The sequence below is a fragment of the Diadema antillarum genome, unplaced genomic scaffold (assembly GCF_040938485.1).
Source record: "Diadema antillarum isolate AM-2024a unplaced genomic scaffold, OU_Dant_1.0 scf00000015, whole genome shotgun sequence".
NCBI classification, from domain to species: Eukaryota; Metazoa; Echinodermata; class Echinoidea; order Diadematoida; family Diadematidae; genus Diadema; species Diadema antillarum.
Window position 1 is genome coordinate 3,990,616 of NW_027270904.1, and position 17,566 is coordinate 4,008,181.

The window sequence follows — 17,566 nt, forward strand, 5'->3', positions numbered from 1 at the left end:
TTCTGTTAAATATTTCAGATGAAATGGGTAGAATTAGTCTATACCACCAAGACCTTTTTTAATTTTGTAATTACGTGATTTACACATTCTTCCGAGAATGTACAGCTGCAGCTGTGTATCATAGGTTTTTTATATGAATGTAGACAGTACCAATAATTACATAGTACGTATCTGATTATTGAGTATTGATTGTTGGTTTGATGTAAATGGTGTGTCCAGGATAGGTTTACGGAAAATCAAATTGGTGTGAGACAAAGACTAAGGACACCGTCGCTCGCTGAAATTACGAGCCGCCCGAGCATAGCTTCAAGGTGATGCGAGTATGCGCAGGGGTACACATGGCATATTAGGCGATTGATGAAACTGATAACCTTGCCTAAATGCAAACCAAAGGCACTCGATCCTTCCACTCGCGATCTCAAATAAAGCCAACAATTACAATGAACATGATGAAAAGCAACTCCGATACAGCGGACTGCGCAACAAAACAAAGGGGGAAAGAATACTGAGTACCACATCTCCCCTCGACAAAGCAATTCGTGCCTCAGGTAAGTGAGCAAATGTCGAGTTTGAAACGCCGATGAGTCACGGAATACTGCAATACGGAGATGGCCTACGGGATATATAATATGCATGTGTCTTAACGAGAGAAAAGGGGGAAAAACTGAGTTAAACAAAGAATGTACACCAGTTATGGGCCCAAAACCTGTTACCGCACACTGAAATCGAAACATGAAACTAAACCCCGCTCACGACAACGCTGCGTAGACCACTATACACACATTGTACATAAAGTAAGTAACATGTGAAAAGGAAAGTTGCCCTGGAACCTTGCACAGTGTATAGGCCCTATCTGTTTTACTCTTTCATTTTCTAATACTTTTTTGCCCATATATCGATATAAAGAGCAAAAGTAATATTATGCTCTCTGGTAATTGTTAACAGCCATATACACTGTACCAGTTTTGTCTTGCGATGCACCAGTATTGGTATCCGATACCGTCAGACCTTGTAGCGGAGACTGGTTAACGTGAATATCTCCCTTCGCTTGCTTATGAATCCCTGATGAGAGTGAAATTTAAGAAGGTACATCGAAGGTTTACGATGTAATTGGGATGGGCATTCTGCTCAAGATTACAGAGATCCATTAAAAATCCTAATTGACGTGTGTTTCATCTTCTACGCGTCTACCAGAATGGCAACATCTTTCCGGTTGTACAATGTAAACCTATAACGTATACTCAACTTTGTCTTACGTGGACAGAGAAAGCAAGGGGGGGGGGGGGCAGATAAAGAAATGGGGGAGGGGAAGATCAATCACTTTGCAATCGACATGAGAAGAATGTTCGTAGAATCATTTCCCTTTGTGCGTCAGAGGTTGAATATTTCAGCGTCCTTACGGTTCGACGGAATACTGCGTGCGTAACAAAGGGCTTTTACTCTTATGATCATTATTGATCTATGCATATCTTTCAACCTGGACTCACTTACAGCAATGCACGATTGTTCGCCCAAGATTTTCCTGCTTCGCTTGCGTGCATCCACGTGTGATGTCAGGTATTATTCACAGAAAATTTCATCCCGACGCACACGTAGGTTGCTAAGAGCAATTTGTGAAGAGATGTCCATAAATTACATACAAACAGTACATGCACACCTTCCTCCCAGGAACATGTCACATTCTTTCTCGATGCTCATTGCCGTGGTAATCATTTTCTCCTATTATACAGTATGTCCCCCCAAAAAAAATTACAACGGATTTCCGCATTGATAACTTTTAATGTAATTAAACTTTATGAATGCTATTGCAGGGTCTAAAAATAACACATCTTACCTATATTTTGCAGAAAACCCCATTCAATTTGGTTAAGTGGTCATAGAGAAATGTGGATTGTTGTAAAACATGTCATGGATCTGTTTCTTCCAAGTCTAGCATTTGGATGCTCTTGGAACTGCACATTAATGTGTGAACACAATGGACAGAACTTGGAGGGAAGGGATTCCTGACATGCTCTACAAAACTCCTCATTTCTCTTTGACCACTGAAGCGAATAGGTTGGGGTTTTCTGTAAGATATGGGAAATGAGCTATAGTTTCATACCCTGAAATCTTATTTCGATTGATTCACTATTTTTAAAGTTATCGTTGCGGAGGGTACCCATGTATTTTTGGGGGGACATATTATGGTATAGACAACGAAAAAAAAATCTTCCTCGTGTCGTTCCTACGTAGTACTCCAACGCAGTTCTGTCTGTCGCAGTGCAGGATTTCATTATTCCGACAGAATACGCCCACAAGGATTCAACTTTATCTCCAAAGATTTTTGGCATCCTTTCCACTGATACCTTGAGTGTGTTTCCAAGATGAATTTGTGTATTATTTTCTGTCGCGTACTTCTGTAATCTGAACGCAAACAACAATCTGTACAAACTTGCGTAAGAAATTGTTTTGTATAAGAGACACTGAATTTAAAGGTTCTATGCCTTATCTAATAAGTGTATCGCCATTATTTTCGCTCGAGGAAGTCTCCTTATTGAATAATAGCAGAAGCCTAGAATAAACGCATATGTCGCGAAGAAGTGTCATCTCCAAAGCCAGCACAGCCAGATAACCCCCCCCCACTAAAAAAAAAAAAAAAAAAAAAAAAAAAAAAAAAAAAAAAAAAAAAAAAACGGTGCAAAAGGCAGAGTTCTTAAATTGTCATTGTAAAAGTTAATAAAGAAGAAAACATAAACTCGGGCAAAAGTAAGAAACTTTGCAGACTTGATAGAAGGATGTAAGCAAAACATTAAGAGCAGCGACACGTGCTAATGAATTGTCGTTAACTCCTACTGATTTGAACGTTTGATCGAACATTCATTTTGATAATCTCGGAACAGGTGGTGATGGCATTAGACGCCGTCGACACCGTTATTAAGGCCAGATCAACTCACGTGAGTATCATGCATGGGAGACGTTCACAGGAAGGTGTGAAGTCTACACAGAATTAGATGCAGCCCTTCATATAGTGACATGCATACACAATGTCCTTTGCCATTACTAATACAGTATTAGCAACTCGAACAGCGTAAACGTAAATGAACCATAACGTTACAAAGTATGGCGACTTCTGAAGTTCTGGTATTATACCGAGGGAGAAACCACATCATGTGCTGAGTGTGCAACATCAGTGTTCGAAAAAAAAAAAACCTGGCTGTAAATGGAGTCGAAATGCAGTTTTGATTTGAGCTTTCTGTACCTTTCATTAATTTTACGGGGACCCAGGAGCCTACCCTTTTATTTAGGCCTACTGGCATCAAACAATGAAGCGGTACAGTGAGTGAAACAGTCGCTCCTAAAACGATATAAAGTCTTTGTGACCGAACCTTTTGTGTAGTGAATGACCGGGTACTTTGCATGGAATACCTAGCACAAACTTGTCAGTTCTCCGCTAAAGCTCGGATATCATCTGTGGTTAACGATACATCTATACTATATTGGTTTGCCTTCGTCTCTTCCGAGGTGCAGTTCTCAGTCAAATGTAATTCAGCAGATAATAACATTATTCAGTAATCTGTCATTATTGGTTCCAGAAATACGAAGATAACCGATTCATCTATCAGAATTCCCATGTTTGCTAGCGGGCTTGACGGACATAATATATTATGACCCTGTGTCCCGCTAGTTTGAGAGTGAAAGACGAGACTAAAAACTAATATGCAAAGAATATTAAACTTGAAAGCTGACCACGAACCATAACCAGATGCATGCAACTTATCAGAGGGGCAGACAAAGAAAGGAGAACGAATGCAGTAAGAACAGACTGGATATTGACCAACAATAAACACCTGTCACTTATCGTACCCAGTACTTCTTCGTCCAGTACATGAGAGAAGAGTAGCTCTAGACTATTGTTACAACTCTGAGGAGAGAAAATCAAAGGTTACCTTAGTCTCCGACTCGTCAAGTGTCTCTCGTACGTTGCCATGACAAGGAGCAGCGTAGAAAAATCCAAGAACTTTCTGTATTTACCTCCACAAGTAGAGTGTATACCAGACAGTTGATTGCGAGATAAGATGCAGTGATCAGCAAATGTTGCACTTGCTGAAATGTGATTTCGATATTCTTTTAAGATCCGAACGAACAGTGACACCAAAAGGGAGCAAAATCCGTCGCCTTGCTAATGAGCACACAGTGCGAGCGGGCAAATCGCACAATCTCTGGTGGAAAATAATTGCCAATGTGAAAAGTGAATCAATCGACGGATTTCTTTCCTCCTTCCTGACTTTTGACAGGCTGTCTATGATTTTGAGGCCAGTGTCGTCGTCGGGGATAGCGCTACAGCAGACGGCCTCCTACGGCTTGTGCGTACGAGCTGTCCGTACGCAAGATGGAAAAAGACATGGGCCCCCGACAAAGACCCGAGTGCATGTGTTGGATAAATCGACTGCGATCAAACGGAAATCGCGTACCGTCTGCTCCAAGCCACTAGCGCAACCGAAAATGAATTGCTTCGCAGCGTCTGGAGGGAAAGACAGCGTGTCTTGGTTTCGATCGCACACTCGCCAGCCACCCACGCTCCCCTACTCGGCTTTGTAATAACGCGGCGTGTGCCTTGCCTTGTGGGAGATGTGAGAAAACCCTCTAATTCATGGTTCTTTTCTCAGTCTTTTTCCCCAGTGCTTTATAATTCCACAGCGATCGATTTTTTTTTTCCTCTCACAGAGAACTGACGCTATGATCTACATAAGAGTTGCATTCCATCGAGGCTTTTTTTCTTAATTTTCTGCACAGATCATAATCAGCATTTGATATCGCATTGAACTATCTTGCCCCAGAAGATTTGAAACAAAAACGATGTTGTTGACGTTTCTTTCTTTGATGGAATTTACAACAGTTTATTTTATAGACTAACTGTCCTTCTGCGGCCTGACGCCCAATAGCTTCCTATTGTTACTGCCGCGGTCAGAATGCAGTGGTACGCGTGCCTGACTCGTTCCGAAGACTGGTAGTCTCAGGTTTTAGACACATAATCACTATAATATTCATTCCCCACGAAACCTATTGCCAATGCACCAATGGAATGGCTTACCATCCTCGACGTTTATTGATACTTGAATATCATATCTTATACGTTCTATCCACTCTTGGTTTAGCTTTCAGCAGAGTGAGTCAACTTATATCGCCACTAATTTTACTCCTACTGTCCCATATAGAATTATTTATAACAGTGTATTATAACAGTGTATCATGATACATATTCTATAGTAGGCCTATCTAGTATCATCCCAAATCATCACTCATACGTTAAATAAAAAGTGAATCTACTTCACAAATATGTAGTGGGGATGGATAGGCTGATGTTTGCTTATGAGTAAACTATCAGTCATTGTACAGGGAAAATGAACGTCCCCTGCTGTAATAAAAATGCAAAAACAAAGGGAAAGAACAAAACTTGCAAAACATGCACAATACTTTAGTACTGGACGAAACAAAAAGGCGCTTTTCAGCTGGTGAAACCCCACGACACCTAACCTTTATCATTCATGTTTTATCCAGTGCCTTGTGATAATAATCATAATATTGTTATACAGTGTCAAAGCGATTGCAAGATAAACACTTCTATTCCAGGGTCAGTTTCAATTTGTCGTTTTTGTCACGTGACTTTGAGAGTCTCTTACGTGATTCTTGCTCATCTTTGCTGAACACACATACACACACACATGTGCACACGTACACAAACAAGCAAACAAACAAACAAAAGCCCTGGACTATTTAGTTTCTCTTTCAAAAAAAAAAAAAGGACACTGTATTGTCATTGTCTAGTGATTCTCAAGGACGTCGAGCCATGTGTCCCGTTTTTGAGTGCACATAAACATTTATTACTCTCCCAGTGGCCATTTCGGAGTTGTTATTTTTGCTTTGCTGTTTTGATTCACAATGGTTTTCTCTTTCGCATGGTGTTTCATTCAAAGTGTTAGTTTAGTCCCGATGCTTTTTAATGATTATGATGAAATAGGAGATTCACTCTGTTCGAAATTCCTGCACGGTTTTCTTTTATTATCAGTTTGTGATTTTTTTATTCAAATTAGTTAATTTGATTTTTGTTAATTCTAGTGAAGTTTAGATTATTTTAGCATACTTTTTAGTTTAGTTCTGTTTGATGTAGTTTACTTTATTTTGGCTTAGTTTAGTTTAGTCTCGTTTTGTTTTATTTTGTTTTGTTTTGTTCTATTTTAGCTTAGCTTACAAGCCTAGCGTACACGTTCAGAGCAATCCCATTTTTTTTCTCTCTCTCCGCAGTAATGAATATTTCTTGCCTTTTTCTTTGTTGCTGTTGCTGTTAGTTTCCACCATGGGGTATCCTTTTTAAGAAAAGAAAAAGTTTAGTCGCGGCACATCCCTCACTTGAATCACGGTCATATGTATGTTTTATTCTTGTATGTATGTGTGTGTGTGTGAGTGTGTGTGTGTAAGTGTGCGTATGTGTGTGTAAAACCTGAAAAAAAACCTGAAACCTGAGGGCTGAAGGCACAGTGGGGGTGGGGGGGGGGGGAGGGTGGGGGTTCATGTTTGGCGTTGTGTGGGGGTGTGTACGTGTGTGCATGTGTGCATGTGTGTATGTTTTCTCGCAAATGGCCTCGTTTTTTCTCTTTTTTCTTCTTTCGAGAAGTAGTGAAATATGCCCTGTTTTGTGTTTTAAGCAAATTATTAGGTGATACGCTATCAGCGTATCACCTATTGTGATTGTCAAAATCTCTCTTTATTAGGTGATACGCTTTTAGCGTATCACCTATTGTGTTTGTCAAAATCTTCCTTTCTTTCTTTTTATTCTTCTTTCTTTCTGGCACATTTTGTGTCGTGAATATCTCAACATTGACATGACGGAATAACATGACATTTTCAGTCAACATGTCTCATGACAATATCTAGCCACAATAAGGTTTTCATGACAGTAACATATCTATGACGTCATCTAGGCGCCATTTTGTGATTTTCGGACCGTGTTACATGATCGATCATAACTTCATAACTAAAGGTCATTTCTGTATCATTTTCGTTGGACATAAAGTTCAGGTCACGCTCTATCTTACTTTTTAATGCTAATTACCTAGGTCATCATTACGCGCGCATTAGCGCGCGTCAAAGTTTTTAAATGCTTAAAACAACTTCCCAATGGGAAATCTCGAAGTTTCAGACAATTTTAAGCGTTTCGCGCGTTCGCGTCCGTCCGCGCATTTCCGCGCGCAGTGCGCGTAAGCAACATGAAAATGCACATTTTTTGACAGATTTGGATTCCTGATACATTAAGTAACAATATCCATTGATTTCCGATCAATTTCGACCTATAACAAAGGAATGCGCTGGCGTCAAAGTTGAAATTTCGTGTTCGCGTCTATGTGGAAATATAGCGAAAAACATGTCTTTGTTTATTTCGCCATAGCTCTTTAAAACGTCAGGTGACCCTATGTTTTTATTGCATATTACAAAAGCATATGAATTGAAAATAACGTTTCAAGTATCAATATTTCCCTAAATACATTATGACGTCATCATATCATCATCTGAAATCAAAAAAGTGGAATTAATTTTTTTGAGGTACTGTTTCTGACATTCATTTGCTCGTATCTCTGTTGTTTAAGCTCAATATTATCCCAAATTCAGATATGTTGTACTTTGAACATTTGCCTTTTAAGTCCAAGTCATGGTTTTGAAATTTGATGACGTCATCATACCTTAAATTGTGATTAAAGGTAAAGATGCAAAATCGGACAAGTTTACGTGTTATGTCTATGGGAGGTGATTTTTTTTAAAACCATGCATTGACTTGACAACGTTTAAGCACCTTTATCTCAGCTGATTTTGCTTCATTTCCTCTGAAACTTAAGTATGTTGTAGCTGAGACAATAAGCTTCAGTAATCATGCATTTTATTTTTTGAAATCTCATCATCAGGTTGACAATTTTGCAGTTTAAAACTGAAAATGAAAATGGAATGTGGACAAAACGATTCCCGATTCAGCTTTCACATACATAAGTTTACGTTCCTCATATTTTCTCGCCGAGACGTATGGCCGAGTGGTTAAAGGCGACGTCTCAGAGACGTGAGGTTGCGGGTTCGAACCCCACAAGATCACGAAACAAAATACTTAGCTATTTTACTTTTTTTCTTCAATTTTGTATTACATATTCGTCCATGTAGAAATCACGTTCGTATATAAACGCACCTATACACACACACAGACACACAGACACACGCCATATCCCTCTTTTTTTGTGTGTTGGAGACCACATCGCTTCGACTGCAGCAACATTTTGCAGGTTGACTTTGTCAAACCGATCATAGTATGTAATGACGACGACTGAGGTGTTGTACTTTGAACATTTGTCTTTCAAAACCATGTCATTGTTTTGTACTTTGATGACGTCATCACACTGAAAATTGTGATTAAAGGCAAGGTATCAAAACCAGCCGATTATAGGCTTTATGTCTACGGCGCGTATTTTTCCCAAGTTGCCAGAAATGGCATAGCGACATCAGTCGTTACAAGGCCGCATTTCCGTCTAGCAATGCAATACATGTTCACGCGGCCACGATTGTTGAGTGGGCATTGACTTTTTCCCCCTGTAATATCCATACATTTCTTTTTTGCCTTACCATTTCCGGGGATGTCCCGTGGCCGATTGGTTAGAGAAACGGTTTTGCATGCACGCTCAATATAACTTCAAGGTGCCTATATCACATTCTTTTCTTTGTCGATCACAGATGACCGACACCTGATGACCCCAAGCGTATCACCTAACTCGTCAGCGTGACGAGTTTCATATCTCGTTTCTTTTTATTCTTCTTTCTTTCTGGACAATTTTGTGTCATCAATATCTCAAGAATGACATTACGGAATAACATGACATTTTCAGGGAACATGTCTCATGACAATATCTAGCCACAATAAGGTTTTCATGACAGTAACATATCTATGACGTCATCTAGGCGCCATTTTGTGATTTTCGGACCATGTTACATGATCGATCATAACTTCATAACTAAAGGTCATTTCTTTATCATTTTTTGTGAACATAAAGGTCAGATCACGCTCTATCTTTCTTTCTCTGATGCTAATTACCTAGGACGTCATCTAGGACGCGTAAGCGCGCGTCAAACTTTTAAAAGGCTCAAAACAACTTTCCAATGGGAAATCTCGAAGTTTCAGACAATTTTAAGCGTTTCAAACAATTTTGCGCGTGCGCGTCCGTCCGCGCGTTTTCGCGCGCACAGCGCGTCAGTAACATGAAAATGCACTTTTTTTGACTGATTTGGATTCCTGATACTTTGAGTAACAATATCCATTGATTTCTGATCGATTCTGACAAATAACAAAGCAATGCACTTGCGTCAAAGTTCAAATTTCGCCTTCGCGTCTATGTGCAAATATAGTGAAATAACATGTCTTTGTTTATTTCGCCATAGCTCTTCAAAACACCTGGTTACCCTATGTTTTTATTGCATATTACAAAAGCATATAAATTGGACCTAACGTTTCAAGTATCATTATTTTCATAATTACATTATGACGTCATCATATCGTCATCTGAAATCAAAAAAGTGGAATTAATTTTTTTAAGGTACTGTTTCTGACATTCATTTGCTCGTATCTCTGTTGTTTAAGCTCAATATTATCCCAAATTCAGATATGTTGTACTTTGAGCATTTGCCTTTTAAGTCCATGTCATGTTTTTGATATTTGATGACGTCATCATACCTTAAATTGTGATTAAAGGTAAAGATGCAAAATCGGACAAGTTTACGTGTATTGTCTATGGGAGGTGATTTTTTTAGAAACCATGCATTGACTTAACAACGTTTAAGCACCTTTATCTCAGCTGATTTTGCTTCATTTCCTCTGAAACTTTAGTATGTTGTAGCTGAGACAATAAGCTGCAGTAATCATGCATTTTATTCTTTGAAATCTTCTCATGAGGTTGACAATTTTGCAATTTAAAACTGAAAATGAGAATGGAATGCGGACGAAACGATTCCTGATTCACCTTTCACGTATATAAGTTTACGTTCCTCTAATATTCTCGTCGAGACGTATGGCCGAGTGGTTAGAGGCGTCGTCTCAGAAACGTGAGGTAGCACACGTACGGGTTCGATCCTCACAAGAGCACGAAAGAAAATAATTATTTCTTTTTTTTACTTTTTTTTTCTTCAATGGAGTACTACACCATCGTCCATGTAGAACCATGTTTACATGTAAACACACCTAATACGCACACACTCACACAGTATACCTTTGTTTTGCGTTGGAGACTGCATTACTTCGACTGCTGCAAAATTTTGCAGGCTGGGCTTTTCAAATTGATGTAGTATATTGTAACAAAATGAAATTTGTTCATATCAATTCAGTAACACAATGTAGTCGTGGTTACTTTGTGCTGATTTATACATGTAACAAGTTATACATTGTAAAAAAGGTATTTGCATTGTTCCTTTAAGTCAGTCTTCTGTATTGATGATTATTTGTCAATTAGTGGTTTTTGTGGAGTTTCAGATAGTGATAAAAAGTATGGATGATAAGTGCAGCGATAATTCCTACAGTTAGTTCAAAGTTGTGTTACAGATGTTTGATACATACATTTAGCATTGTGTGTGTGTATATACGTGTGTATACAGGTTGGCCATATGACACATTCTAGACAATTAATCTTAATTAATTAGCAAACGTGATCAGCTATGGAACTGAATATGGTACTAATGTGTGATGTTAATAATTCTGATTAAACTGTGACGAGTTTAAAGGGATAGCATAACTGTGTGTAAAAATAGGGCAATTATAAGAAAATTTTAGGGGAACTTGATAACCATGCCTATAATAATTTCATACAGGTACTAATACCTGCCTCATATTCATGTCATAGATCGTCATGTCAATAGCAAACTGACAACGTAGGATGAATGTGTTATATATTGAACAACTGTCTTACAAGTCCATAACGTTCCCCATATTTTCTCGTCGAGACGTATGGCCGAGTAGTTAAAGGCGACGTCTCAGCGACGTGAGGTTGCGGGTTCGAACCCCACGAGATCACGAAACAAAATACTTAGCTATTTTACTGTTTTTTTTCTTCAATTTTGAATTACATATTCGTCCATGTAGAAATCACGTTCGTATATAAACGCACCTATACACACACACACGCCATATCCCTCTTTTTTGTGTGTTGGAGACCACATTGCTTCGACTGCAGCAAAATTTTGCAGGTTGACTTTGTCAAACCGATCATAGTATGTAATGACGACGACGGAGGTGTTGTACTTTGAACAATTGTCTTTCAAGACCATGTCATTGTTTTGTAATTTGATGACGTCATTACACTGAAAATTGTGATTAAAGGCAAGGTATCAAAACCAGCCGATTATAGGTTTTATGTCTGTGGGACGCATTTTTCCCAAGTTGCCAGAAATGGCATAGCGACCTCAGTCGTTACAAGGCCGCTTTTCCGTCTAGCAATGCAATAGATGTTCACACGGCCACGAATAGTTGAGTGGGCATTGACTTTCCCCCTGTTATATCTATACATTGGGTTTTTTTTTGTCTTACCATTTCCGTGGATGACCCGTGGCCGAGTGGTTACAGAAACGGTTTCGCATGCACGCTCAATATAACTTCAAGGTGCCTATATCACATTCTTTTCTTTGTCGATCACAGATGACTGTCATCTGATGACCACAAGCGTATCACCTAACTCGTCCTCAATGTGACGAGTTTTCATGTCTCGTTTATTATGTTCCCGCTTTGCGGGCTTTTTGCGAGAATATGTGTAAAAAAAAAAGCGGATTTCGTTTCCTTGGTTAAAAGAAGTTAAAATGCAAGTTTGACATTAGTTTGCACAATGTTGGTGTTACTGCATTTTGTCCTTATATAATGTAAGATTGACGTTATTTTGTACAATGTTTGAGTATAATGCAGTTTGTCTTTGTATGATGTTTTGTTTTGTTTCTGTGAACGTTTCTGTTTCTGTGATATGAAATTGAACGAAATTTGAATAAAGAATTGTCAAAAAAAGTGTGTGTGTGTGTGTGTGTGTTTGTGTGTATGTGTGTCTTTGCGCATGCATGTGTGTGGATGTGCTTGTATGGATTTTTGTGTCTATGTGTTTGTGCGTGCGCGTTCAAAAATCAATTGCCACAGTCATGGTGACAGTTTTACAAGATCGTCAACCGAAAAGTCTACTAGTATTCTATATCCACCTTTCATCGTTGATGGCGCTACATCACTACTTCTGTTTCGATGTACTTACAGTATGCCAATGATTATTATAGGCATTCTATAATCATAATAACTTCTGTTCATACCTACACGCTGGTGCAGTAGTAGATCTGTCAAGTCATACTGGCACATACACTCTCTACTAGGCAACAAACCTGTAGTCATTTCCGATACAAATTCACCACTCATTCGGCATTAAGTAAAGAAGTTTTGACATACTGAGTACGTGTATTCATTTTAGTGATCTCGAACGAAGATGCCCTGGTTTCTATGTTCAAATACTTTCAGGGCATACGGGCTACACATTTATAAGTGTGGCACAGGTTATAAGTCACGTATTTTAGTATTCTTTATCATTTTATCTATTCTTTCTTTTGTATTGTTACCTTTAATAATCGTGGGGTAATTTCTTTCATGTTATAATGCAGACTTTCAAGCTGACGGGTACAGCGTACTTGGGTCTGAGAAGAGATCTACACTGTAACTGTCATGGAAATTCGCACGGCAACCAGCTTGAACCCAGCCGGAAGCTATCCATTGATTAGATGTCAACGCCTGTCGATTTGTTGACGAAAACGAGATAATTGGAAGTCGAACGTCATTATTTCCCTTATTGAATTTTTCAGCGTTATTTTCACTTCTTGGCAGGCACTGTTGTTGTTTTTTTCTTTGTCTGTTTTTTCTTTGTCCTTTCAGTATAATTATTTGTTTGCTTTAGTTCGAAATATTTATGATAACAATAAATGCAACCTCTTTCAATCTCTTGTCATCCCCCCTCTCCCCACTCTATCTCTCATATATACTGATATATTCATTTTATTATACTTTATTTTTGACTTTCTGTGTATCCTTACACTGGTCTCCTGCATATACAAGCGTAATCACGTATAATTTGATTTACCCTGATAAATCAATGAAAGTTATATTGAAATCCGTCTTGCTAGATCTCGTGCATGTTCGCTTCATCGCTATTTAATGTCTTTTGCACCCACGAGTTGGCTCGTCGTGCCGTTCTTGACAACTTGTCTCATATTGCACAGGACCTCTCCCTCATGACACCACCCACCCCTCCCCCCTTCCTCCTACCAACTTTACTGGTATAGCGTATGACCAAACGGAGAGAAGATATCCTGAGAAAAAGTCAGTTACATAAGACCTATTTATTGGCCATCTATTAAATGTTAAACGTAGATGCAACATTTTTTTTTTAGTTGTCAGACACTTTTCGCTGCCCCCCCCCCTCCGTCACACTTTCGGATGGTTCTTCTTTTCCTACTCCCTTTCTTATTTTCACATATTCTTCCTTTCATCTGCTTCTCTTATTCTCTGGGAGAGAAATGTGGGAGGGGGGGGGACGAGTTGACAACTCGATAATTTGGCATATTAGCAACGAAATGTATGTATTACATTCATATGTAATGAGGTTTGACTTATTCTGTCTATAGGCGTTTTATAGGATTGTAATATAGAGATACAATTTTTGTACTATTATTTTTATGTAGATGTGACCAGCACTAATTTTGTTTATACAGCTACAATGTTTTTGTCAGTATGCATGGTATTTATTTTTGTCTATTTTTTTTTCTGCCAGTTGAGGGCGAATTTCTGTGTTTTATCAGACAATATAGGATCTTGAATCTTAAGATCTTAAATCAAAGAAAATGATGAGACATGGTGGAGATGATGATTGTCATTATTTTTATCATCATCATCATCATCATCATCATCGTCATCCACATCATTGTCATCATCGTCATCATCATCATCGTCATGATCATCATCGTCATCATCCTCATTATCATCATCATCATCATCATCATCATCATCATCATCATCATCATCATCATCATCATCATCTCACCACCACCACCAACAATAACACCATCATCATCTTCATCATCATCATCATTACCATCACCATCATCATCATCACCATCATCATCGTAATAACTATGAGAGGAATGAAGGCAACTTCATGTACAAGTGATCTACTTGAAGTCATTTCTAAATTCCCATCAACGTTAATTAATCTTATTGATCATTGCTCTTTTCCTTCCACGCAGCACGCTGTCCGAAAACTATCGGAAATTGTATTTACAAAACCTAACGCCTGGATTGGGCAGGTTGATATAATCAAAGTGAGATTAAGTCAGTGATAACTTATCAGAGGCTTATAATGATGATACTGTAAATGATATGATAGAATGCATCTGCCGATTTACAGGATACTTTTTCCAGCATGTTTGTGCGCTGCTGATTAAAAGTTGGATCGTTCGATCTTTTTTTCTTTCCAATGTTATCATATTCTATATCTTATTTATGTCAACCATGTGCCTGTTATTATTAAATTCACATATAAAACAAAGGGAAAATGTAGGTGTTGCTTGAGGAAAATGTATCATATAATGTGTGTGTGTGTGTGTGTGCGTGTGTGTGTGTGTGTGTGCGTATGTGTGTGTGTGCGTGCGGGGTACTCCCACAAGTAGGCCTACCTATTCTAGTCTGTGCGTGCGCCCGTGTGTGTGTGTGTGTGTGTGTGTGTGTGTGTATGGACAAAAAGAGAGATGGTGAGAGATAGATAGATAGATAGATAGATAGATGAATAGATAGATAGACAGGTAGGTAGGTAGGTAGATAGATAGATAGATAGATAGATTGATTGATAGATAAATAGACAGGTAGGTAGGTAGATAGATAGATAGATAGATAGGTAGGTAGATAGGTAGATAGGTAGATAGATAGGTGGATAGATAGGTAGATGACAGATAGATATATAGGTAGATAGATAGATAGATAGGTAGATATAGATAAATAGATAGATACCGGTAGACAGATAAATAGGAGATAGATGGCTTGATAGATAGATATGTAGATAAACAGATAGATGGATAGATAGATAGATAGATGGATGGATAGATGGATAGATAGATTGGTAGATAGATAGGTAGACATATAGATAGTAGATAGATGGATAGATAGATAGATAGATAGATAGATAGATAGATAGATAGATAGATAGATGGAGGGAGGGAGAGAGAGAGAGAGAGAAGTGGGGGGGGGGGGAGGGGGGACAAAATGAGGATAAGCACGTGTATACACATAACACCGCCAACAAAGCTTCGTTCAATCACCCATTAAAAGTCTCCACACATTATTACCGGTATACTGACAGCTCAGCTATTATCGCTAATAATTTCTCTCGGCAAACCACCACAGAGCTAAGTGTACAAACTGACATTAGACTTTTAACCCTTTTGTGTGTGTGTGTGTGTGTTTGTATTTATTTGAACAAATTGAAGCATTGCTTACACCACATTAAGTCCAAATGTACAAACAATAACATCTTTTACAAAGATCTCTATTCTGTTCTGTACAAACCCTCTCGCGACCACCATTTCAAAAGGTCACCTGCAGTGTGTACAAAACAGGTTGCCATGGCAATGAAAAGAGTTAATGCTACTGATGTATCAATCGTTTGGACTTCTTATGACAAGTATGAAGCTCTATGTTCAGGCTAATGTGCATGCCACGAGGCAAACGGTGGTGACCAATTTCGTTCAGTAAAAAAACAACAACAAGGGTGCAGAAACACTGAGTACAACGAAATCACTTCAGCATCATGCTACGTATACACAATCAATTGCAATCTTTATTTGAAATACGCCCACATGCTGAATTCCTTCTGAAGAAAATCCTACATTCTTTCGTATTCAGATTGTCGCAGCGAAATGTCCTGCATTGTTCTCATCAGACATATTCCAATAACCAACATTACAAGCTTGTGACAAATCTCTAGTTTTCTGTGTAATACAGGTATTTAACATCATTCGGGGTTGAGGGGAAAAAAGACACTAAAAAAAAATACATAAAAAGGTAACTGTTCGGCACTGTTTCATGTAGCGTCAACCGCAAAAATAGCCAATGTTACATCAATTCATAAAAGTCATCTCTTGCATGCTTATGAAATGAGGTAAGTTGTTAACATGAGTCTTCAGAGACTAATGCTGAAAAGAAAACTATCTGTTGAAAAATTAATCAAGAGCACAAAACTGACCACGAAATGCAAACAATTTTTGCTACTTGCTCACATGGACAATGAGAAGATATAAATTGGAATGACACACATTCATTGTACATGTCTTGGCTTACTTTAGGAGGGAATGGTCGAGATAGCGGTAACAGTTCGTTATTCCGAAGGTTTGTTGATCCGAAAATGAAGTAAGGTTCGTTAGTCCGAAGGTCTGTTAATCCGAAAGTGAAACAAGGTGCGTTATTCCGAAGGCTCGTTAATCCGAAAATCAAATAAGGTGCGCTATTCCGAAGGTTTGTTAATCCGAAAATTAGATCAAGTTTGCTATTTCGAAGGTTTGTTAATCCAAAAACGGGGAAAAAAAGGTTCGTTATTCCGAACTTCGTTAGCACCACCATCAGCTACTCGAGAGAGTGGGTAGAGGGTAGAGATCAGTCGTGGTTTGTACGCACCCTCTTATCGTTTCGGATTAACGAACCTTCGAAAAAAACTAACATTACTCGAGATACTCATAGCATATTGCTGAAACCTGGTTTGCCCTATAAAAAGTTTTAGGATGATTCTAGAGTTTGAGAGTGAATTTATGTAACCGCAATTTGGAGAGATTTTCTTAATTGGCCTAAAAACACTTACAGAATCGGTAACATTTTGATTTTCCCTTTACTTTTACCGCAGAATAACGTATACCTTCTTTGCATGATTTAACATACATCCCGGCAAAATAACTGACATTTTTTTTAACCCTTCACTATTTGGCTTTATCTGTTTTAGACGTTGCGAAAGCTGATATTTTCGAGAATTTTGACACGCGAAAACATCACGAGCGGACAGGCATCAGTGCACTTACCATAGCCTCGGTGTCAAATTGCAAAAACAACATCTCGCGAAAATATCTGCCACCTCATTCACGAAAATATATGTACGCGAAAATAACAGTTTTTCCAATAACAAATCGCACCCTCAATGCGCAGTAAAATTTCCTATATTACAAACTTAAACAAGCAGAGCGGGATAATTAGTCTCAAGTACAAGATCTCAGGGAAGGGGGAAAAACCTGAGGACCATTTTCTCTGCCATTTGGGAGAAAGTGCATCTGCAATGCAGAAGAATGCAGCAGCTGTAAGCAGGAAATGATATTGGAAGAACGAGATGAATTTGGATTGTTCATAAAGAAATTAAACCAACTGGTACCACTAGATACCACCATGAAATACTCATGACAGAGAGAATCAAACCACAAAAACACAAAGCAAAGAGACTCAGTGGCGGATCCAGGGGGAGCGCAC